Source organism: Emys orbicularis, chromosome 13 (genome assembly GCF_028017835.1).
Source record: "Emys orbicularis isolate rEmyOrb1 chromosome 13, rEmyOrb1.hap1, whole genome shotgun sequence".
Lineage (NCBI taxonomy): Eukaryota > Metazoa > Chordata > Testudines > Emydidae > Emys > Emys orbicularis.
This window is the reverse complement of record NC_088695.1, coordinates 30,680,887-30,706,636: the sequence shown is the minus strand read 5'-3', so window position 1 is coordinate 30,706,636 and position 25,750 is coordinate 30,680,887.

Genomic DNA, 25,750 nt, shown 5'->3' with positions numbered 1-25,750 from the left:
GATCTTGTCCCATTCTTCTTCATGGAAGGTGATCTTGTAGCCTGCAACAACATCGATGGTGTGATGGCAGCCCTCAACATCGTTCATGATCCAGATGAGTGGAGACTGTTCATTGATTCATGGAAGACGAGTCTTAAAGCTGTTTTACTGCATAATGGCAATGTTTTGCCATCAATTCCAGTTGGTCATGCAGTCCATATGAAGGAAACCTATGACAACATGAAACAACTTTTGAGGTGCATAAACTATGACCAACATCAGTGGCAGCTTTGTGGCGATTTGAAGGTTGTTGCTCTCTTGCTTGGTCTGCAGACTGGATACACAAAGTACTGCTGTTTTCTCTACGGATGGGATAGTCGTGCAAGAGATTCCCACTACATCAAGAAAGATTGGCCACTCTGACAGTCATTGGAGCCTGGGAGGAAAAGTGTTCAGCATCCACCACTTGTTGAATCAAGGAAGATTTTGTTACCGCCCTTACACATCAAGCTGGGTCTGATGAAGAACTTTGTCAAGGCCATTGACAAAACACAAGCAGCTTTCAAGTACCTCCGTGGAAAATTTCCAAGGTTAAGTGAAGCTAAGATAAAGGAAGGTGTCTTTGTTGGTCCTCAGATTCGTGAACTTCTTCGAGATGATGCATTTGACCATGCACTGCGTGGCAAGGAAAAGACGGCATGGAAAGCCTTCCAGTTAGTGGCAATAAATTTTCTCGGAAACAACAAGGCAGACAACTACAGGTTGTTGGTGGAAAACCTCCTCAAGGCATACAAAAGCCTTGGTTGCAACATGTCACTAAAGATACATTTTTTGCACTCTCATCTAGATTTTTTTCCACCGAACTGCGGAGCAGTGAGCGACGAGCATGGCGAGCGATTTCACTAGGACATTACAATAATGGAGAAACGCTATCAGGGCAAATGGAGCCCATCAATGCTTGCAGACTATTGCTGGACAGTGACAAGGGATGCTCCATTTAATGAATACAAGAGATAAGCCAAGAAGCGCCACGTAGACACTGAATAGGACTAAACTATGTACAGAATAGTTTTTTGCCTTTTGTTTCATAATACATTTTATTGATATAACCCTTTTGCTGATTTTTAAAGTGTTATATAAACAGGACAGGTGAAATATTATCATGTAAAGCAACCATAAACACATGAAAAGACCTAGGTTTACAATTTATGATTAAAACTCTACTATCTACACAATATACATAGACATAAAATGTAAAAACTTAAATATCTTAGGAACAGTAGCCAATCAGTTGTTTTAATTGTCATATTTGAATTCAGCACATCAAAATACATAATAAATAGCACATTTTATCTCTGAAGCAGACGACTTTTCAAAAATTGTAGACCAGTGTAATAGACACCACCACACCACCAGCTGTAACCCAGTTATTTCCTGTGATCTGCGCACTGCAGCAGATGTACACTATGGGAAGTCGCGCCAGAGAGACCTGATTGGCTGCTGCCCTGGAGGTTCCCAGTTGACCATTTGACCCCAATGGACATAGCAGGAAGTGTTCAGGCAACAATGTGGATCCCCAGTGAACTGCCATGACTGATTCTGGTCCTGAGCTCACAGCATTGACTTCGGCTCTGACTTGGATTCTTCTGACTTTTTCTCCATACCCAGAACCCTGACACAAATTCAGACCTTGAGCTGTTTGAGCCTTGCCTTAGCACACTGACTGCTTGTCAAGGAGCTGCCTGGGGAGGGACTAATTCCACGGGTTCAAATCGGCATCCAAACCAGACAATGAAACTGTGATTGCCTATCATGATAGGGAAGGGCATAATGCAAGTGGCTTTATCTCACAATGGCAGAACCACTCATGAGGCTTTCTCAAGTTCCAACACAGGCAACCTTAGAAGCATTTAGGAGGAATGCTCTACAGCTCTGAGCTTTTTGGTTTACATAATTAATTGCCAATAACTGTTTGAATTACAAGGAAAGGCCTGACAGGTACCAAATAGGAATAATTAGCCTGAGCCTGCTGCTTTGGATTTAGCTGCCACGAATAATATTAGTTCAAAATTATCTTCTAGCACTCACATATGAGAAGGTTATGACATGGGCCAGGGTCTACACTTAGAGACTTTTGACAGTACAGTGATGTTGGTTGGGGTGTGACTTGTGGGGGTGTGGGGGGGTCGACATTTCTATACCAGCAAAAGTGCTCGTCTAGATGCAATAAAAGTGCTTTTGCCAGGATAGTTTATTTTGCTCAGTGAACCATGATAAGCTGCATCTACACTGGGAGGTACACCTGGCTTAAGTCTATCAAAGTCACTATATAATGATAGCGTCACTAGAGCTGAACAAATAATTGATTGATTGGTCTCCTCTTCTCCCCCCCCCCCCTCCGTTTGGTGGCTGAACTGAAAAAAACCTGTGTTTTGTTTTTTTTCCTTCCTAAAATGAAAACCAGAAAAAAATTCATTCCGGTTGATCCGAAATGTCGATTTGAATCCATGTTCTCTAATTTTTGTATTCTTTTTATTTTCCAGCCAAAACTAGTTTCCATATCCACTGATAATTTTGCTGCCTCGCAAAATGCATTGTTTTGGGGGCAAAATTACTATTTGCTGAAAAAATATCATCCATCTCCCAGTGTCACTACATAGGGTAATAGATTCCACAAATGGAGGGGCTGGAGAGTCAATGAATTCCAGCTGGAGAGTGTGGAAGACAGGAAGAGTGCTTTCTCCATGGCATGGACCTTCTCTACCTTCCTTTGACACACCCGGAGTCTTTTCTGTGAGGTTCGAAACCTGCTCAGATGGAGGGGGAAGGCTGGGATGGTGTCTTGGGGTGCATGGTGGGATGGCTGCTCTCTGCAGCTTCATATCCCCTGGAAACTTTCTGGACTCAAGTAGGTAAATTAAACCTGAACCTGTCTGCAATAACTTTCCTACTTTCTGTGTACTCTCCTCCTGAGGAGAAAGGGATATTTCAAGGGAGTATAGGAGCGCCCCTGGCAGCAGTGACTGGAGGCACTGGGATAGCAGAGGGGGCCAGGAAGCACAGTGGAAGCCCAAAGCGTTTGGGGATCCATTGGTTTTTGGGTGGGATGTCTAATAGCCACTTCCAGGACGGGAAGAAGGGAGTCAAATCCTGAGAGGAGAATTTGTAGAGAATTCTGCAAGTGGAAACTCTCAACATTTCCCCTCCCTTATGGGACAGCAGCCCTTGCAGAGGTCACTAGGGCCTATGGGAATTACATGTTCTTTGCAAAATAAAGTGAGGAGACTGACGTAGTGTGAAAGGACTCATCACAATTACTTAGCTTGAGAGCATGCCGAGGCCTGGCAGGGGAGTCTTGGGGCTGCTTCCTTGGCGTGTATTTTATTTCCAAAGAGAGTGGTTAATATACGTTAGATCTACATAAACATAAGAACATAAGAAAGGCCGTACCGGGTCAGACCAAAGGTCCATCTAGCCCAGTATCCTGTCTACCGACAGTGGCCAATGCCAGGTGCCCCAGAGGGAGTGAACCTAACAGGCAATGATCAAGTGATCTCTCTCCTGCCATCCATCTCCACCCTCTGACAGACAGAGGCTAGGGACACCATTCCTTACCCATCCTGGCTAATAGCCATTAATGGACTTAACCACCATGAATTTATCCAGTTCTCTTTTAAACTCTGTTATAGTCCTAGCCTTCACAACCTCCTCAGGTAAGGAGTTCCACAAGTTGACTGTGCGCTGCGTGAAGAAGAACTTCCTTTTATTTGTTTTAAACCTGCTGCCTATTAATTTCATTTGATGACCCCTAGTTCTTGTATTATGGGAATAAGTAAATAACTTTTCCTTATCCACTTTCTCCACATCACTCATGATTTTGTATACCTCTATCATATCCCCCCTTAGTCTCCTCTTTTCCAAGCTGAAGAGTCCTAGCCTCTTTAATCTCTCCTCATATGGGACCCGTTCCAAACCCTTAATCATTTTAGTTGCCCTTTTCTGAACCTTTTCTAGTGCCAGTATATCTTTTTTGAGATGAGGAGACCACATCTGTACGCAGTATTCGAGATGAGGGCGTACCATCGATTTATATAAGGGCAATAATATATTCTCAGTCTTATTCTCTATCCCCTTTTTAATGATTCCTAACATCCTGTTTGCTTTTTTGACCGCCTCTGCACACGGACATTTTCAGAGAACTATCCACGATGACTCCAAGATCTTTTTCCTGACTTGTTGTAGCTAAATTAGCCCCCATCATATTGTATGTATAGTTGGGGTTATTTTTTCCAATGTGCATTACTTTACATTTATCCACATTAAATTTCATTTGCCATTTTGTTGCCCAATCACTTAGTTTTGTGAGATCTTTTTGAAGTTCTTCACAGTCTGCTTTGGTCTTAACTATCTTTAGCAGTTTAGTATCATCTGCAAACTTTGCCACCTCACTGTTTACCCCTTTCTCCAGATCATTTATGAATAAGTTGAATAGGATCGGTCCGAGGACTGACCCTTGGGGAACACCACTAGTTACCCCTCTCCATTCTGAGAATTTACCATTAATTCCTACCCTTTGTTCCCTATCTTTTAACCAGTTCTCAGTCCATGAAAGGACCTTCCCTTTTATCCCATGGCAGCTTAATTTACATAAGAGCCTTTGGTGAGGGACCTTGTCAAAGGCTTTCTGGAAATCTAAGTACACTATGTCCACTGGATCCCCCTTGTCCACATGTTTGTTGACCCCTTCAAAGAATTCTAATAGATTAGTAAGACACGATTTCCCTGTACAGAAACCATGTTGACTATTGCTCAACAGTTTATGTTTTTCTATGTGTCGGACAATTTTATTCTTAACTATTGTTTCGACTAATTTGCCTGGTACAGACGTTAGACTTACCGGTCTGTAATTGCCGGGATCACCTCTAGAGCCCATTTTAAATATCTGGCTGAAAAGATGCCAACTGAGGCTGTGCCACGGGCTGAGGAATTGGAGAAGACCAAGAGGTGGAGTCACAGTGTTGTTTGCCTTTGTGTGCAGAGTTATATCTCTATCCCAGTCTGTTTTGGATAAAAGTGAAATCCAGACAAGCTAATTGGCAGTGGCTTCCCTTTGAATTTTTGTTTATTGCTTTAATTTGTGGTGCCTCAAATGCTGCAAAACCCCGGGAAGTTTATGAGTAGAATGGTTTCATAAAGCGAGGCGGACACAAGCAGCCCACATCAGTACAGCTCCCATCCGTACCTCTGTGTAACAGGATAACTCAAGGGCAGCAGGGTTAAGGCCCTTGGTTTGTGCGCTATTAATGGCTCACATGATACCAACATTTGACTCCTATCAAGCAATTTGGCTTCTGTCAGAAAATGCTCTTGCTTTCCGTGTGCAACTCCCAGACAATGAATGGGAGTCTGAGAGACACATGGTACAGACAAGAGAAAGGCTGAGGGAGCAAATCCTCCTCTGTCAGGGCTGCTAAAAGCCTCAAGTGTGGTGGCTTTCAAACAGGGGTATGTGTACTCATGGGGGAACACAGAGGTCTTCTAGGGGGACTCAACTCATCTAGATCAGTATTTCTCAACCTGGAGGTTGTGACTTCTAGGGGGGTCACAAGTGAAGGGCCAGCATTAGGGGGTGGCAAGCAGGGCAATTGCCTTGGCCACAGGGAGCCCCACAAAGGTAAATTACATGCTTCAGCTCCATGTGATAGGACTCAGGCTTCAACTCTACCATCCAGAGCTCTGGCTTCAGACAAGGCTCACAAGTGAAAATCAGGCTCAAGTATCACACTGAAATGTAAGCACAATATTTATATTCCAATCAATTTATTTTATAATTATATGGTCAAAATGAGAAAGTAAGCAACTTTTCCAGTAATAGTGTGCTGGGATATTTGTATTTTTGTGTCTGATTTTGTAAGCAAGTAGTTTTTAAGTGAGATGAAACTTGGGGTACGCAAGACAAATCAGAATCCTGAAAGGGGTACAGTAGTCTGGAAAGGTTGAGACCCATTGCCCAAGTGCAGCAGAAATAGCAAGTAGGGTATAGGCAGGGGAGGTGCAGGCCAGTGGTTGAGTGTGGATCAAGTGCTCTGTAGATCTGCTGGCCATTGCCCTCTAAGGGTATGTCTACACTGGCAGAGTTACAGGGCTTGCAGTTACAGCACCGCTCAGAAAGCACTGAAGGGAAACTGCTGTTGTGTGTTCACACTGTCAGCTGCCTGCACAATAACGTGTTCACACTTGGGTGGGTGCGGAGCTGCTCAGTTTGCAGTGCTAGTATCCCCTGGAGCGTGTCCGCTTGGCGCTCCATAATGTTTAAGAGCCGCTCCGTGACTTTGTTCTGGAGCGCCACAGTCTCCTTTCGGTCCCTCTTCTCGCTGTCCCACCACTCCTTCAATTTTTGTTTTTCGCCCGCGGCGTGCATCATGACATCACACAGAAAGTCCTCCTTAGTTCTTCGTGGCTGCTTTCTAATTCTGCACAGCCGTTCAGCCGGCGATAACAAAGAGGGAGGCTGGGCTCCCAAGGTCATATCTGTGAAGCCAAAATGCAACATTTTACAGAAGCAGTATTGTTTGCAACACACAGACCACTGATTCAGTGATTTAAAACACAGCCACTATTCACATACCTGTTACTAACTGGCTGACCCCAGGCAAGCACACATGAGCCACAAGACCCCCAAAATGGTGAGTACTGCAGGGGCAGGGGAAATCAGTGTTCCAGGACCGTACTGTACACTGGGCATGTGGCTCTTGGGGAGAGCTAGCACTGTAGGGGGGGCATTATGATCATTACTGTCCCCACATTTTCCACAGGCTGTGTTTATTATGGAAGATATATCACTGCTGAGGATGAGTAGGGAATCCAGGGAGGGTCTTCTCCAAGATTGCGGCTTCCACCCTGGCCCTTATGCGGCTCACCTGTGTGCAGCAATGGTCCCCCCAGTGACAGCAGAGTGGCACGGGAAAGCTACCCTTAATGGGGCAAGAAACAAAGCAGCTCTGCCAAAGAACCTGCGGCAGTGGATTGCCCAGTATCTCCATGAGAGTTTCCTGGAGATCTCGGAGGCAGATTCCCGTGAAGTGAGGGAGTCAATCAACACCCTGTTCCGCCGCTCAGACTAGGCATGTGGAGGCAGGGCCGGCTCCAGGCACCAGCTTGTCAAGCAGGTGCTTGGGGCGGCCACTCCGGAGAGGGTCGGCACGTCTGGCAATTCGGCGGCAATTCGGCGGACGGTCCCTCACTCCGGCTCAGAGCGAACGACCTCCCGCCGAATTGCCACCGCAGATCGCGATCGCGATCACGGCTTTTTTTTTTTTTTTTTTGGCTGCTTGGGGCGGCCAAAACCCTGGAGCCGGCCCTGTGTGGAGGTACATGCATCATACAGACACAATCTTGCTTTCTGCAACCCTCTTGCCCCCAACATCTCACTTCAGCGATTCCCCAAAGCAAAGCCACTTACCAGGGGCCTCCTCTCCTGTTTGTGCTTCACCAAGCTCTGACAGCTGTGACTGGCTAGCCTCCTCCGGGGTAGAGAAAAGCTCCTGGCTGCATGCATCTCTGATCTCTGAGTTGTCCTCTGCCTCTGGGTCCCTCTCCACATCCTTGTCCAAGAATTCCTCCTCCTGACTCAGTCCACTCTCGACTGGCACGCAAGCCACCGAAGTGTCCAGTGGCCTTCACAGTGGAGGTGGGTTGCCACCGAGTATCGCGTCCAGCTCTTTGTAGAACCAGCAGCTCGTGGGCGCAGCACCGGAGCGGCAGTTTGCCTCCCGCGCCTTGTGGTAGGTGTTCCGCAGCTCCTTCACTTTGACCCCGCACTGCAGTGTGTCCTGGTCATGCCCCTTTCTGTCATGCATTGTGAAATCTGTCCGTAGGTATCATAATTCCTACAACTGGAGTGCAGCTGGGACTGGGCAGCCTCCCAAATGCTGATGAGGTCCAGCAGCTCGGCATTGCTCCAAGCAGGGGATTGTCTGGTGCGTGGAGCAGGCATGGCCACCTGGAAAGATGCGCTGAGACCACTGCATGCATCGCCGAGCAAACAGGAAGGGGACTTTCAAAATTCCCCAGGAATTTAAGGGGTGGGGCTGACGGTTGGTCACCTGGGGGCAGGGCAGTAGAGTTCAAACCGTTGACCAGAGAGGCGAGAACAGGCATTGTGGGACATTGTGGGACAGGCATTGTGGCCTCCCGGAGGCCAATTGCAGCGCTGTAATCGACCAGGGTGTCTACACTCGCACTGTGGCATTGTACCCTCGGTGCAGAAAGCTGTACGCCTCTCGGAGAGTTTTTTTTACAGCGCTGCAACTGTGCAGTTTCTGCGCACTAAGTGGCTTGGCAGTGTGTACACCTTGGGAGTTACAATGCAGAAAGCTGTTTTACTGCATAGAAACTTGCCAGTGTAGACAAGGCCTAAGACGGAGAGTGCAGGAGGAGCAGGGTTTCCCTAAGGCTGCAGTAGCAATTGTTCAGTAGCCTGGAGAAAGGGCAGTGAATTCCTTCTTTCCAGCCCCTGAGTTTCTCAGGCGTGTCCCAGGGGACAAGGAGTAGTCCTTACCCTCTAATTTATCTGGCTCCCTTGAATTAGCTGCATAGAAACATCCAGGTGCATGTTCAGAGGCTGAGAAGCCTAGCAAGGCCTCGGGCTGCTACTCCCCATTCACAACCACCACAGAATAGCATCTGTTAATGGAGCTGCTCCCCCAGTCGTATCAAATGATACTATATATGCATGACTGAGCTCTTCACACTACGTCTCTGCAGGCTAGGGCTGTGAAGCCATGGTCTTTGGAATAATGGGACTACATTGTGTGGAGCAGGGAGAGACAGACATCTTCTTGGATCAGATACCGTGGGCCAACCCAGTGCCAGGTACGGAGAACACAAACACTTAGCTGTGTGCCGATGTTCGGTTCCAAGACCCACGTTAAGCATGTTGCATAGAGTCAGCGCTGCCACAGTGCAAGGAGATTTAACATCCTTTTCAAGGAAGCAACAAGAGATGCGTTGAACCGTGAATGCTTTACTGAGGGCTTGCAGGAAGAGCTGGTTACCGGTTTGCATACATCTGCATTTGGTCCTCTGTTCCCCCAGGCAGCTGCTTCAGTCTGGTAGGGAACTGGGAGTCAGAAGACCTATTACCAGCGCTGATACTGACTTACTGGGTGACCTTGAGCAGGACTCTTAACTTACCTAGACCTCAGTTTTCCCCATTAGTAAAACAGGGAAAATTACACCAACCCATCGGTTAAAGCACTTTGAGCTCTTTGGATCAAAGGCGCCATGGGAGTGTGAAGGGTATTATTCTAATCAAACTCTGGAGTGGATTATGTAGTTCATTGGGCTGGCGTTGCTGTTACAGGAGTTGGTCCAGGAGAGTTCCCTTCCAGCCCAGATGATTCTACAATTAGGGTGACTTTGGTTTTTTTTTCGTGGGTGGTGATGGTGGTTTAAAACATTTCCTTAACCTTGGTTTCAGCTTTCTCTGCTTTAACCCCACACAGCTCACTAGGGTGGGGATTTAACTCCTTGTATGCTGTGACCCTGAGTACTGTGAAAGTGTATTAAGTGCTGAGATATCAGACTGACTCTGGGTGCCTCTTCTTTCTTCTCCAGGAAGGCTGCGGTGTGTCTCATGGTAAAGGCAAAGGAATGCAAATTTCTGCCACAGCTAAAAAAAGACTATTAGACCTAATAACAAATGTATATCAGCCTGTGCACACTTTCATGCAGTGTTCAGCTGTAAATATAACCCATGTTTATAACACTGTTCTGCTCAAAAGCATGAAAGACCATTTACCTCCACTTACTTTTTTTTTAGCTGCTTAAGAAATATATACACACATGTCTAATATGTTTACGTTAGCAGGAAGCAGGCAAATAGTTTTAGAGATAATGTTTCAGCCCATTGTGAGTTACATGCTCTGCAAAGATTGTTTCTTTTGTATCATAATTTACAATGGGGGAGGGCGGGAGAAGCTGAAAAAATCTCTCCAAACCCCTTTGGTCCTAGGAATGATCCACAGGAATTTCCATTATCCTCCCCTCCCCCAAAGAAACTTGAGATTGTTTGCAAAGGGAAAAGGAGATGAAACACTCCCGATCCTTTCCATATATTATGGGGATTAATTCTTTTAATCTTCTTGCAGTCATCACTCAATTCTGGTAGGCTGAGCCTATGTAGCTTATTTCCACCACTTGTGGGGAGAACTGTGGGGTGATGAGAGGTTGAAAGTCCAAGGAAGGAAGGGATCGGTTTAGAGGAGAAAACTTTTTAAGCTAAAGACAAATCCTATTCCCGGTTTAGGGTCCAGTGAAAAGCTGCGTCTGCACTGGCCTTTCCCCCCCCTAAAATTTCCCATCATCCATGGAACCAGTGCAGTTCCTTCATTGTCCCAATGGGGGCAGAGCTAGAATAGAGCACCCACTGGTGTTTTGATCACTGTGTCAGAGCAGGTCTAGACAACCTGGTATTTGGAATGTCAGCAGCCACCACTGCCTTGTCTACACTAGCGCTCCTGCGCTTGCTACTCATTGGGGCTGCACAGTTAAAGCTACTAAAAAGGCTAGTATAGACCAATTATTTCATACAGGCCAACAAACAGGAACCCAATGGTAATGAGTTCCAGCTGCTGTCAACCTGGTCTGGAATTGAACTGGTGAGCAAATGGGATGCCATATTCCTCTTATGTTAATTTAATAGAAACCTTTATTTGTTATCATAACGCTCTGGTATTGAGGTCTGCAGGTTCAGTGTTTATCTCATCCCTGTTCATCTGAGGCTCTGACCAATCACTCTAGAAAGTAAAGTCTCCAGGGCTTTGGTGAGCTTCTTAGCAGGAATGAATATAGCTTCCTTTGCCAGTAAGGTAGCTAGATTTATCCATGTATCCTTAATGCTTACACACTGGGAGTGGCCATCTAATGCTTTAGTGCACACCCCTTTCCACTATTTCAAGGACATAAAAGGTTGTTACAAGGAGAAGGGAGCGAAATTGTTCTTCTTAACCTCTGAGGGAAGGACAAGGAGCAATGGGCTTAAATTGCAGCACAGGAGGTTTAGGTTGGACATTAGGAAAAACTTCCTAACTGTCAGGGTGGTTAAGCACTGAAATAAATTGTCTAGGGAGGTGGTGGAATCTCCGTCATTGGGGATTTTTAAGAGCGGGTTGGACAAACACCAGCCAGGGATGGTCTAGATAACACTTAGTCCTGCCATGAGTGCAGGGGACTGGACTAGATGACCTCTCGAGGTCCCTTCCAGTCTTATGAGTCAAAACAACACAAAAAATAGCAATTATCTTAGACCTCCAAAACCCACCTCTAACCATCCATACACTAACAACTCACTCCCACCCCCTGATCCCGCCTTCATCCATTCCGACCTCAAATACTTGTCTACAAAGGAAAGCCCTGCAACATGGCTGGAAGGTGAACAAATCTGAGCAACGAGGGACCCTAGGGGAAGTATATTCCAGAGGATGCCCTGCCAGCAGCTCCCTCCTCTCTATATTGAGACAATTGCTCAGATTGCTGCTGTGGTAGTATGGAGCGAGGAGTGAGGCTGTCTTGCAGGTGACTGGGGTACAAACCGTTTAGAACTTTAAAGGTCAGAACCAACACCTGGAATTCTACCCATAGGCCCATTGGCCACTATTACACCTCACAGAACCCCATGAAAAGTTCAGCTTCTTAAACAGACTGCTGCATTCTGGAAACACTTCAGCTTCTGAATCGTCCCAAGGTGCAGCCCATTACATTACTCTAATGCATGGTAACTTCTCAGACTACAGGAGCCAGGCATGCACTGCCAGGAGACAGGGTTGTTAAATTCTTGGTCTAGTTGGCAGGGCTAAAGGGAGTCCCTTTAGGTCAAATTCTGCCCTTGGCCACACCTGAGCAACTCTAGTGAATTCATTAAGTCTTCAGCAGGGTTGGTCAGGACAGAATTATTCAGCTCTTTGTCCATAGCCAAGTGCTGGTACAGCAAAGCACTGGGAAGAAAGGATCCTTCAGTCCCACTGGTTCTGCTAGCTCATCTGTGTCCGTTAGACTCTGAAAATACAGGGAATAAAGGCAAACTGTTTAACTTCTAAGATGATTATATGGGATACAAATAGCCTGGCGGGTGTGTATTCTTCACACCAGTGCATGTCTTAACCAGTGCCATGGGAACCAGTAATGACCACTGTCTGTCTCCGTGGAAACTGCTTCTCATGATGTCATCACCCTCCCCCTCCCATTAGTGCAAGCAAAGCCATGGAGGGCTGTTGCAGTGGTCAGAGTCCACAGTGAGGGTAAGATGAGAAGCTTAAGACTCCTGGTGTCAGAAGTAAATTAAACTGGATAAAGAATGAGGATATGATTGTGGTCTTCCCAGCCTGGGATCCTGCCCTGAATCAATGGGGACTCTCAAAGCCTCAGGAACCGGTTTGAGGGGAATCTGAAATCTGACAGTCAGCTTCCTGATGGGCAAATAAAAGGCAAGGATACATAAAGAAATAACAGATGAGCCCAGTCAAACTAGAACAGGGGATTGTTGGCCAAAAAGTGAAAAGAGCTCTGTCTAAGAAAAGGCAAAGAAAAGCACAGAATGAACTCTGACCCTGCTGCAGCAAGAATGAGAGAGAGATCCAGTTCTGCTGCCTTACTTGGGTCGGTTAGGCTGGTAAAGCCAAAGAGTATGGTGGGCTTAAGAGCCAGGTTAATGCTGCAAGGGATATGAGACTAAGATAGAATTGAACAATTCCTCAACTTGCACTTTCCTAGCTCTGCTCCACTTTGAGACCCCAATTGAGCAAAACAATAAAGTATCAACTAAAATCCATCTCTATTTAGCGAAGCTTTTAAGCATGTTCTCATGTCAATGGGACTTTAGCATGGCAATTGGATATGCTTAAGATCCTTGGTGTATGGTGGGACTGCTGAACTGGGCCCTGAGAGCTTCTCTCTCTTTCTCTCTTCTCTTTCTTATTATCCTTTCTGAATGTTTCCTGTGGGTAATAACAGATGAGGTCTCCAAGTTACTAAAACTAAACTGGCTCTTTATTAAGAGAACTGTAGACAGAGATGCTGCAGCTAGCATTCTAGCCATGTGCACACAGACTGACTTCCTGATGCTTTCTCCACCTCTTCCCTCCTGCCACCTGTGCTCATCCTTCCAAGTTCCATGCAGGTTGCTACAGTTAAGGCTTCTAAAACAGAGACATGCATCTGAGGCCCTTTGGGACAGATCCTGTTTTTGCATGCATGACTCCTGTAGTCTTCTCTGAAAGCAGCACACTTCTGTCTGAGAGCAGGATTTTTGCTGTCTGATTGTGAATGGAATAAAGGTCACTTGAGAGCCTGATTTGCTATCGTGTTTCTCCAATTTTACATCAGTCTATGTAAACTCTTTGAGATCAGTGAAATTACACTGGTGTAAAACTGGAGGTATGCAGTGGTGAATCTGGTCCTTTCTTAAATGAACAGCAGGGAAAGAAGCTGAACAGTTAGTGGGGTTTTTCCAGTTCCACTTCTGATGATTCTACACTGCCTCCCTACTACTACTAATGTCTATGTATCCCAGAACTGACTTGGTCATGGGGTGTCATTTCATGAAGTTGCTGTTTCCTCCCTGGGACCCCATGCGGCAGGGCAGTGCTTTATCTCCATTTTGAAGGTGGGACACAGAAAGGCTAAGTGACTTGCCTAAGGTCACACAGGCAAGTCTATAGTGCAGTAGGGAATTGAACCTGGGTCTCCTACAGCCTTGCCCAATGCCCTAACCTCCTGGCCAACCTTCCTCCCATGAACTCTCCTAAGAAAGACAAAAAGGGACCGTGCACCCTAGATGGCCTTAACACTTAAAATGAGAACATAACAAAGGCTTGTCCAGTTACGATAATAAGTCATTGCTGGGTCCTAGTGGAAAGGGGGCCACAGCACAAAAGCCATGATCAGAACTGGCCTCCTTGTTGGCAGATGCAGCAATGAGGCCAAGGAATGAATGGGGCCTGGAGGCTGCACTCCTCTCACACCCGTGGGATGGTTGCAAAGCTATTTGGATTAGTCTGTCCATTGAAGCCATTTGTGTCAGGGATGGTTCAGAGAAAACAAGAACCGCTCCCCGCTTTCCTCACCCAACATTGGCCCAAAACTCAAATGCAACCCAAAATAGGACATGTGGTAGGGTTTGAGAAAGTTTGGTTAACTATTTTTTCATTAGTTTTTGGTTTAGCTGCTGAGCTCTCTCACTCTTGCATTCCAATGTGCCAAAATACAGCCAGAAAGTCTTCTCTCCTGCTTTTTCTGGCACCGCTAGACACCAGGCACACTGCATGTGACTGTTCCCATGGCATTTCCAGCCTGTTTCTGCACATTTGGAGAGTCCAGCTAAACCTTGGTGGATCGACATACAACCTTTGAGTGGTGATAAGAACCAAGCTCAAACACAGAACAATTCCTAGGTCATCTCTCACCAGTTTGTCTTACTGAATCAGGTCAGGGTTGCAGGGGATAATGGAGGCACAGGAGAGCACTCTATACTGATTTCAGATCTTAATGTTCTTACATCCTGAGCTTTCAGTCACTTCCAAACATCAACCAGGTTTGGAAAACAGGGTTTTATCTGGACCAGATCTGTGCTGTTGTTTCAGGTGTAAAGACATCAGGCCTGATTCTGATCCCATTTGCTCTAGTGTAAATGCAGAAGTCATTGGAGTTACACCAGTGTAAAACTGATGTAAGTGACATCAGAGTGAGTCCCTTACTGTGTAAAAGTAATTGCAGGGTTTGTGCAGAAATTATGGGCTCAATAAGGACAATTTGCTACTGATGTGGGAGTGAACTATGAGCAACAAAGGAAGCATCCTGATTCAAGTTGCCCTTTAAACACTGACCTTCCAGAGTGGGGTTTGGATTAGTTGAAGGAGCCAAGTAACTGACACTGGGTACAACAGCTGTGAAAGTGTTCTCATTAGGGCTGGTTGTTTCTTGCAGTGAACTGTGTGTCACATTGAAAACTGATATGGTGAAAGAAAATAGTCCCCTTCCTCCTTGTGTCCTCCTCCTCTGGAAATCCATGGGGTGGTGTGTATTTATTTCTAAAGATATATGATCAAACACATGAAATACCAAAGGAGCAATTAAAAAAACAAATGAATAATAAAATAAAAAATTCCAAGGTTCTCTTTTCCTGTTTTAGCTGAAGCTCAGATGTAAACCAAATGGTTAAGGACAGCAACTTTCCCTGTGCCATATAATATGCAGTTCTAGGTTCCTGGAGGTACTCATAACTGAGTTATAAGGTGCCACGTAACATTCTGGCTGGCATATATGAAACCACAATGTGAAGCCAAGCCATAGCTCTTAGTGGCTGGAATGTGAACAAGTCACCTAATCATTCAGTTGTTAGTCATTGACTATGTTATAATCCCACTGAAATCTGCAATGAGTGAACCTAAATATGTGGAGGTGCAATTTGGATAAGCACCCAGAATCCCTGGTCCTTATGGGATTGGAGTCTGCAAAATCTGAAGCCTCGCAAGAAACAGAGCCTCAAAAGATTTCTGGAACTTCCTGCTTCTGCTCAGATCACAGTTAGAAAAGTTCAGAGGTCACCAAAATGAAAACTGCTGGGGAGAGGAAATGTGACCCAAACATCCTCCAGTCTCAGGAATAATTTGGTTTGAGTTTTGGGCAAAAGATTTTACTGTATCCAGACCAATTTCTCCATCTGCAATTAAAAGTCCTGTCCCTTATCAAAAAATAATTGCTCCAATAATAGCTTATTGCAAACTGTAGTGTTTGGTGCTATTGAGCTAGGATTTTTCAAAGGTGTCAAAGGGAATTAGTTGTCCAACTCTTAGTGAAATTCACCCAATGCAGTATTATTTTTATATATAAACAGTAATAATTATTATTTGTACTACCACTGATTGTATGGAGCTCTGATTATGGTTGGGTTTCCTTGTGGTAGGCACTGTACAAACATAGAGTAAGGCAGTCTCTGCTCCAAAGAGCTTGTGCTTTAAACTGACAAAACAGAAGAAGGGTTGGGGAGAAGTGTGTGTGTATTCATAAAGGTTTCTAGTTCTACTTCACAGCCAAATTTTCCTTTCACTCCTGTGGAACCTTATTGAAATCAATGGAGTTGCACAGCTGTAAGTGAGAACAGAATTTGGCCTTCAGTCATTATTCAGGCAAAACTGCTATTGGGTCAGCACTCAGTTACACTGAAGTCAATTAAGTTACTCTGGTTGACACCAGCATGACTGAGCAGAATTTGGCCCAGTGACTGCGAGGGGAGTTCAGAGTGAGTAATGATTTGCCCTGCACTGCTTTTGCTTTTAAGACTTGTTTTTTTTTAATACAAACCCCTCATTCTTGTTCAATTCTTCCCCAGCCCCAGCCTTTTTTCCTTTCTCTGATGGTTGAGTCTGTCAGCCTTTGCCTGAGGCGCCTCATATTCTGTTTTAGAAGAGGTGGACTTAGCCGGTCTAGGGCTGTGATGAATTAGCTTGTGTTTGTTCAGCACAAAGCACTATATAATTGCTTAGCATTATTATTATTGGCCGAATGTTTCTTGCTGCTTTCTAATGCTAACCTAACCCAGTGGTTACAAGACTAATCCAATGGTCTCTTTGTGGAAAGTTCTGCACACAGGACAAAAATACTGGTTCCAGGCCTTGGCTCCCCTCTGGTTTTGCAAAGTGCCACTTTTCAAGGATAGATTCCTTGCCATGGAAAGGACATTGATTACTTGCATTACAAGACATGGGTGCTCACAGAGCAAGAATAGCTTTCTGGTTAAGCACTGGAGTGGGAGTCAAAAGAGATCCCAGATTATATTCCTGGCTCTGCCAACTACTGACATCCTGTGTGACTTTGGGAAAGTCACTTCCTTCTCTTGTGTCTACATTTTGACTCTGGAAAATGGGGATGAAAATTCTTACCTACCACAGAGGGATATTGCGAGACTAAGAGAATTAAATGTTTGTGCTGAGATCCTCTGATGGGGGTTGCCATATAAGAGCAATGTATGGATTGTTAGTATGAGATCCCTGCTGAAATAGGGCAAGTGTGCTCTGGTTTGTTTCTGACCTCAGTTTCGCAGAGATATCAACAGTGAGGGGTAGGCGTCTGCCTGGGTTGCTTTTCACCTGCACTGGGAAGGAGGAGAGAAGAGGGCAGATTTGTTGAGTTTAAGGGGACTTGGCTTAAGGGGACTTGGTGCCAGATCTTGCATTTCTTGAGCACCCAAAACTTCCTGCAATTTCAAAGAAAGTCGGGACCCTTGTGGAGGAGGAGGAAGCAATGATCTAGGATTAGGCCAATAGACAGCAGAAGAAAAGCTCAAATACTTTATTGACCATGGGCCAAATCCTGGTACCTGGGCACAGCCCAAGTGAATGGATTATGACATGCTCCATGGTGAAGGAGGGGTAGGAGTCTCCCTCTGCGATCACAGAGGGGCAGCAAAGCCTTACACTAATCATGGCTAAAATGGAGCCTCTTCTCTTTCCTCACTTTGTTTTGCCCCAATCCTGTGTGCTGGGGTGAAGCCCTCCAAGCAGAGATGTGGGAACCCCCATGCACTGGGAATACACGAGAGCCATTGCATTTGAATCTTCCTGCTGCAGCACTTTGGTCCAAGGATTCTGCCCTCACCATTTGTCGAGAGTGGAGATTAAAGTTCCCTTATATGAATTCTTTCATAGGTGTCATGTAGTATGCATCGTGTTTTCTCCCTGCCTTAAAAACAGAGGAAAAAGATGACTTTTTGGCTTTACAGCACTTGTCAAAGCTCTTATATATTACATTTAAAAAGCACATTAAACTTGGCTTCTGCAGCTCTGAAAACATAAACTATAAATCCACGCCTCGACGTGGAATCAATAATCGAGTCATGTCAGCTGGATTTTAAACATAGTTCTAAGCCTAATAAAGGAACAAGATTATAGTAAAAATGTGCTGCCCTCAGCAGGAAGCACCTGCCAGGCTGTGGGCTGCTTACGCCAGTATTTAGCAGCAGTAAATCTTTGCATATGGAGAGGCTCAAGCAATGAAAACTATTTGATTTCTTGCACTCACCATCTGAAATGGCACTTGATACAGTTTTCCTACCGGCCTTTAACAGCTGCAGGAGTGAATGCCGAAGTGTGAAGAACATCAGGAGTGAATGATTTCTATTTGGGATAGGCCAAGGAAAATAAACCTCAGAAAGGGAAGGCAAGCAAGAAAGTGGTGATTGTACTCTCCTTGTGGCTGCCCAAGGGGAACTGCCAGTTCTGTGTGTTGTTAAGGAGTGACTCAGGAGCCTGGTTGTTAAAACTGTGGCTTTTCCATGGAAACCCTGTTGCCATAGAGGGTCCACACACAGTTCATTTATTTAAATCATTTGACAGCATTCTGAGTAATAAAGAAAAAAAAAAAAAAAGATCAGCCCAAGTTTTCTTTAACAGTTGCACAGATGAGGTTGGATAAATGCTCCTCCAGGTGATGTAGTGTGACATAATGAGTTTTGCCCAAATCAAGGAAATCAGCATTTAGATCTGTATGGGCCAGTTTTGCAAAATCGCTCTGCTCCATTTAGACATCAAACTAAGTATGGGCAGCTTTTCAAAGAAGCTCAAATGTTGGGTGCTAAATAATTTTGTGGATGAAAATCATATTTTGCTTCCACTGAGAAATGAGACAGGAGTTTGTTTTCATTTTGACCTTTTTACTGCAAAGAACTCTCATATTCCATTTTTGAAACTTGACTGTCCCCTATAGCCTTGTGTGAAGCTCTTGTCTTTAACCAATAATTGCTGATACCTGCTTACCTCATGGCATTTGCAAGTCTAAAACAAACAGCATCCCCTCTCTAAGACGTTCCTTAAGGAGTGGGTTTACATGTCGGATTTTATGTGTAAATTGCAATCCGGAGTCACGGTTTGTCAGAGTGAAAGAGAAATGATTCAGGAAATGCAAAGGTGTGATAGTGTCCAATACAAATGTGATTTATCTGTTGAGGAGTAGCATCTAGATTTGAAGGGTCAAATTCTGCCCTATTGGGCTAAATTCATTGTGGGGGTATCTCTCTTGGTGACAATGGAGTTAACTCTAGATTTACAGCAGGAAGATGAATTTGATCCTTTGATTTCATTTGGGGTGTAAATCAGAGCAGACTTTAAAGCTAAACACATAGGACCAGATCCTTGCTGGGTGTGAATCAGCAGAGCTCCGCCCACTTCAGTGAAGCTATACCAGTTTGCACTAGCTCAGGATCCAGCCCATATAAGCTGGTTTTAGAGTCCATTTCTTCAGCACTAAGCAGTTTTGGAAAAGACAAAAAAAAAAAAATTAAAAAAAAAGTTCATGTAGAACCTACATAAACCAGAGATGTTGCTTTCTTAGGGTTCTGCAGGAGCAATTAATTGCCTGACCCTATTTCCACAGCTGTGTTGTCATCATTGCTAATGCACATATAAGGACATAAACAAGAAGCCATGTTCATTTCAAACTCCATTAACAAATCAGAAAAAGACCAATGCTTGGCAAATAGAACAGGGTGAAATCAGTACAGAAATATTTTATGTTCTAACTTCTAAGAGTGTCCCAAGCAAAGGTGAGCAAAATGAAAATATGAAAACTATTTGAAAAGAGTACTTTTTAAATGACAGTGGGTTTGGTTCCAAAGACCAGAGTGTGGTTAAAATAATACATTTTCTAATTCAAATCTATGCTAGTGGTGATTGTTTGTGGGGTTCACCCAGTCCTGTTGTTCATGATCAAATCCACAGATAAACAAGCCCTTCAAAAAAACAAACAGGTGAACCACTGTGAAGGCTGAATCTTTGGATTTATTCCATCTGCTCATGGACTTTCTGTGAGCGGGGGGAAAAAAAAACTAAATTGGGGTATACTACTTACTGCAAATTATTCACTCATTTCTAGTATGGTAGGTTTCATAGACATTTTTTTTTTATGTCTAGAAGGGACTATTAAATCATCTAGCCTGACTGCCTGTATAACACAAGCTGGGGAATTTCATTCAGAGGATGTCCTGTATTGAACCCAAAAACTTGTGTTTGACAAAAGCACCCCTTCCAGAAAGGCATCCAGTCTTGATTGAAAGAATCCACCTCTTTCCTTGTGAGTTTGTTCCACTTGTTGATTAGCCCCATTGTTAACATTTTGTGCCTAACTCTAATCTGAATTTGTCCTATTTTAACTTCCAGTTACTGGTTCTTGTTCTCACTTTCTCCACTAGATTAAAGAGCCTTTTAGTAGCTGGTCTTCCCCCCCACCCCATTTAAAATACTTATCTACTGCCAGCAACTCACCTCTTGATCTCCTTTTTGATAAGATAAACAGGTGTGCTTTAGTGCAGGTTATGTATATTCTCACCACCGTCTGGCAAGGAGCATCACTTTGTGACTAAGGATGCTGATAAACTCACAACCCTCTACAGTGAGAATGAAATATGCAAGGATGCTAGTGGGAGGGTGGCCAAATTGATGGAGTGCAAGGTCCACCTTTTACCAGTGTAATGGACGTGCTCCATGCATCGCTTTACTCCACATAATTGGAGTGGCAATTTCAACTGCTGTGCCTGTTTATCATCATGACTGATTGATTAGTTGACAACATAGCTAGCAGGAAGTGCAGAAGCAGGTCTATACACAACACTGCTAAGCTGTGCCTAACTCTCTTAAACTTGTTTGAAAATTCTAGTGGAATGTGGTTCTGAGGTGTTTCTTCATCTTTCTCACGCAGGCTTGTCTACCTTGGAAGTTTAGGGGCAGAGCCTCATCTGGTGCAGATTGTCATAGGTCCACTGGAACTGTCCAGCTGAAGATCTGCAAAAAATACCTTTGCTGTCCCTTGGGCAGCCCCACTGGTGGCAGCAGCAGCATTGGGACAGCTAGAGAAGACAAGGCTCCGGCAGCTGCTAGGGTTTTTAAAGGCTGTTATTAAGACGTGGTCTATACTAGAAAGCCAAGGTCTCTCTTTCAAAGAGGTTGGTGTCTGTAGTTCAAGACATCATGCTACTAGTGCCATAACCAAAAGCTTTATCATTATAAATCCTGGGTTTGTGTGTTTATTTTCAGGCATTTAAAAATTCTGGGGCCTGAAAGTTAAGAAGTAGTGTAGTCAGGCTAAGCGGAATGTCTGAAGAGTGAATTGAGAAAGGTGTCACGTTGATAGACCTTAAAGCCACGGTTCACAGCAGATGCAGTTCAAGCATCTCCAGACTGCTGGGGACCAGAACACTTCAATCCTGGCCTGCAGGAATCATCGCTAAGGTCCACAAGGTGGTCCAGGTTCTGTGCTCTTAAGAAGTACTTCAAACTCTCCGCCAGGCTGCCAGTTATGATGTATGACTCCTATATACTAGGATCTGTGTAAATGGACTGGGATGCCAAACTCAATGTAAAGCTGAATTCCCGTGAATCCATGGGTTCTATGGAGTTAGGAGGCTGATCTGATGATCCCCTCTCTCTCATGGCAGAAAGTCAGTGGTTATCTGTAGCTTTTAGAGCCACAGATATGAGGAAGGGGGAAGCATAAGGCAACATATTTTTGTACAGAAGGGGTTTTTTTAGATTCTTCTTGCATATAAACAAAGTTATACACCGCATCACTTGTTTGGTTCTTTGTTGAAACCCGAGCTGGCAACGCCTAGGAAGCAGGAGAACAATAGCTCAACAATAGGCCTGTGATTAATGATGCCATATTCTTTTTGTCCCAATTTCAAATATAAGGATAGTCTTGCCCAACAACCTGTAAGAAGCCCATGAGTCAAGGCATGCTAATCTCAAACGATTCCACAGGAAACAGACAGAGGGTTTGTTCCTATGCAACTGAGGTGTGGAGCATTGTGCATAAAGGCAAAAGAGCCAAGGAGGACCGGGAGTGCAGAGGAACTTGATCCTGAGTCAAGAGGGATGCCGAACAGCTGGAAAGTTATTCCTGCCTACTAGTAGGATTAAAATGGGAGTGCCTAGCTAAGCACCTAATTGGCATGCTAAACTCGTTTTTCCTGGGACCTGCCCATTCTCCATGCACACCCCACAGCTCTTTAACTCTGCACTTCTGCGAATAAGCTTGCAACGTACTAGCATTCAGTGCAGAGTATACCTGGTACTTTATTGTGTGCTTTGCCATTGCTGACAAAAGAGCTAAAATACTGGATTTTAAATGCAGGTTCTGAAAATTCATAGCTGTCAATTTTTACAACACTTTCTAACCTGACAAAGGCTAACGCTAATGAACCTTGTCTCTGGCAGTTGTACCAAAATCCAGTTGTCTAAACCAAACACAGTGCAGGGATGCTATACCGTTATTGACCTAGAACTGGGCATTTAGGGCCCGATTCACGGCCCATTGAAGTCAACACAAAGATTCCCATTGACTTCAAAGGAGATTGGATTGGATCTTCCATTCTCATTTATTCTCTTCTATACCCTGATTGACTGATGGGATCGATGATTGATTGTTGCCCTTTATCACTGTTCAGCAGTTGGATGACAGGATAAGCCATTAACAGAGGAAGCATTTAATTATTCGTTTCGTGATTGAGATATCAGTAAGTATCAGCCTTACAGATTCAATCCATATAGGTAGCCTGTCCTGATCTTTGTGGTATCTGAATCTTCCCATATCATATGTTTGTACAATCCAACCATTTTGTCACCCTTCCAACATTTGTCTATTTCTCTTATTCCCTCTCTGATATCACTAACTATTAAATACCCAGTTCCCAGGGTGTTCAGATACCATGGTGATGGGTGCCTAGAACAGAACTGAATACACTTGCTGAGAATTGTTACTTATTGACCTGGACCTTTAAGAAGAGGTGAAACTAATAAGTGGTATTTTCTTCTTCCCCAAAGTACAAGGATTTGAAGCTATTGAGCAGGAAAATGTCCAAGTCTGAGTCGGGTTAATACACTTCTGCTTTGTTGCTTAATAAGCCACATGCAACATGCCAGTGTGTTTGTTTTTTTCTTTTCTACATCTCCCTGCGCTATCCTTACATCATGTTCTATTATAGCAAACTTGTCTTTAGGGGATAGACAGGCATAGTCATGCTTAGCCTCATGACCTCACCGAAACCAGACACCACCTGATTACTAAGCAGTGTTATGGTACTCAGAGTCAAAAGCCACAAACCAGTTCTACATGAGGAGTTAATATCTTTCCCTCTCAACAAGGGAACTGACATTCAACTTTCCATCTAGTTTAAACCTATTAGGCCCCATTCTGCTCTCAGTATAACTTCATTGGAATGACTCCAGGTTTATGCTGGTATATAGTAGGAGAATTTGGGTCACTGTTTCTGGAAAGATACTTGATCGACCTATTGCCCTTGTCAGTTCTAGTGATGAATAAAGCTTTAAAGGTTCAGGCTGATATTTTCAAAGGATCATAAAGGTGTGATGTCCCCAACTCCCACTGAATTTCATGGGCACCTAACTCCTTTAGATCCTGGGACTTTCAAAGGAGCCTACCTTTTGCTTCTGACAAAGTGGGCATTCACCCACGAAAGCTTATGCTCCAATACATCTGTTAGTCTTTAAGGTGCCACAGGACTCTTTGTTGCTTTTTACAGATCCAGACTAACACGGCTACCCCTCTGATACTTTTGCTTCCAGTTTACTGATGCACTTGAAGGTTCAAAGGGTTATCCAGAGTTTATCCAAACTCATCAGAAGCTCTTACTATGAAAAGAGATCTGGAAATGTCACAAAATTAGATTCCTCTCGTGTCAGGTTTCCACTACTCCTTTGGTTTGGCCAGAGTGGAAATATGATGAGAACCGCTTCTCTTGTGGTTTTACTGCTTCAGGTACTGGCCAAAAACAAAGAAATGCAGAGACATGCAAAAATGTTGAAATAGAACAAGGCCAGAAATGTTCACTTGACATTTTCAAACCTCAGAAAAGGGTTGGGTTGAGCGTGGTTCAACTTTGGACAGGTTATTTCATCTGATCTAGCCAGAAGCAGATGCTTTTGTCCATACCAGGAACCGAACATCGATCACAAAGCGCGAGTGGCATTAGCAATAGCATTGGTTTGCTGAGCTGCTGTCAGAATCATCTGTTCCTCTCCACATGGGTGTAATGGGAAATTGCTTGAATTCTATCCAAATCATAAAAACAAAGCCAAACATGGGGTTTCGTTTGGTATTTGTGCTTCCAATCTTCGATCAAAACAATGGTGTTTGGAACCTGAGCTCTGGATTATTTCACAGAGCACAAAAAGTATTTGCATTGGCTCATCAGTGTGAGTTATATGCACACACCACACTAGCTATTTCATATATTTTAATCCACTGGTTTGGAGCCGCAAAAGCGGTGCGCCGGGGCACCAGGCAACATTCGCTGTGCCCAAATAGGATTGATATTTGAGTTACCTCAGAGTTTCCCTCTTCATTTCCAAATGCCTCAGCTGTTTCTGTAACCGTGCGAGGAATGTGCACACTGATAATTTGATCTAATTATCACCCTTTAGCCTATGGCTGTCACGTCAAGAGCTCTGCTTACTTGCCCCATTCCCTACATGCTTGGAGTGACTGCAAGACAAGTTGCAGTGGAAAGGTGAACACAAGAGAACTTTCTCTGGGACAATTAAGCTCTGGAATCTATGGCAGGCTGAATTTGGGTTCTTTATCCCAACCTAACAATGTCAGAGAAAGCTTGTTAACCCATCAGCCCTTAGCTTACATTGATAAGTGTAAAATAATCATCCCTCCCTCCTCCCCAAGATATGATAGTCATTTGGAGTTAACCATTTACAGCTGAGAGGACACCATTTGCTGGAGATGGGGACAGAAGAGTCATTCACTTTGTTGACTTGATGTTATTTTTAACAGTGCAATGCAATTTGCTTCTCTTACCTATGGGAGGGCAGTGTTGGGGATTATGTAACTATAACTGATTTCATTCAGTTTCTTCTCTGGCCACTGTAAATCCATTTGATTCCAGTTTGGAATGGTCAGGGGTCTGACCCAGGGCAAATACCGCTCGACTGGGTGATCCAGGGAAAGGGGTATCAGAATGGATCAGCCATCTGCTGGCACTGATTGGGACACAGAGGAAATGTAGCCATTAATACAGGATATCACACTTTCCTGCCTCCTACCATACAAGGCTCTCACAGGATTTTACCAAACGATAATCGTGAGATACGTAAATATTGTTGTGTCAGTTTCAGAGATGGGGAAACTGAGGCAAAGAGAGGTGAAGCAACTTGCCCAAGGCTACACAGTGAATGAATCATAGAATATCAGGGTTGGAAGGGACCTCAGGAGGTCATCTAGTCCAACCCCCTGCTCAAAGCAGGACCAATCCACAATTAAATCATCCCAGCCAGGGCTTTGTCAAGCCAGGACTTAAAAACCTCTAAGGAAGGAGATTCCACCACCTCCCTAGATAACCCATTCCAGTGCTTCACCACCCTCCTAGTGAAAATTTTTTTCTTAATATCCAACCTAAACCTCCCCCACTGCAACTTGAGACCATTACTTCTTGTTCTGTCATCTGGTACCACTGAGAACAGTCTAGATCCATCCTCTTTGGAACCCCCTTTCAGGTAGTTGAAAGCAGCTATCAAATCCCCCCTCCCCTCATTCTTCTCTTCTGCAGACTAAACAATCCCAGTTCCCTCAGCCTCTCCTCATAAGTCATGTGCTCCAGCCCCCTAATCATTTTTGTTGCCCTCCGCTGGACTCTTTCCAATTTTTCCACATCCTTCTTGTAGTGTGGGGCTCAAAACTGGACACAGTACTCCAGATGAGG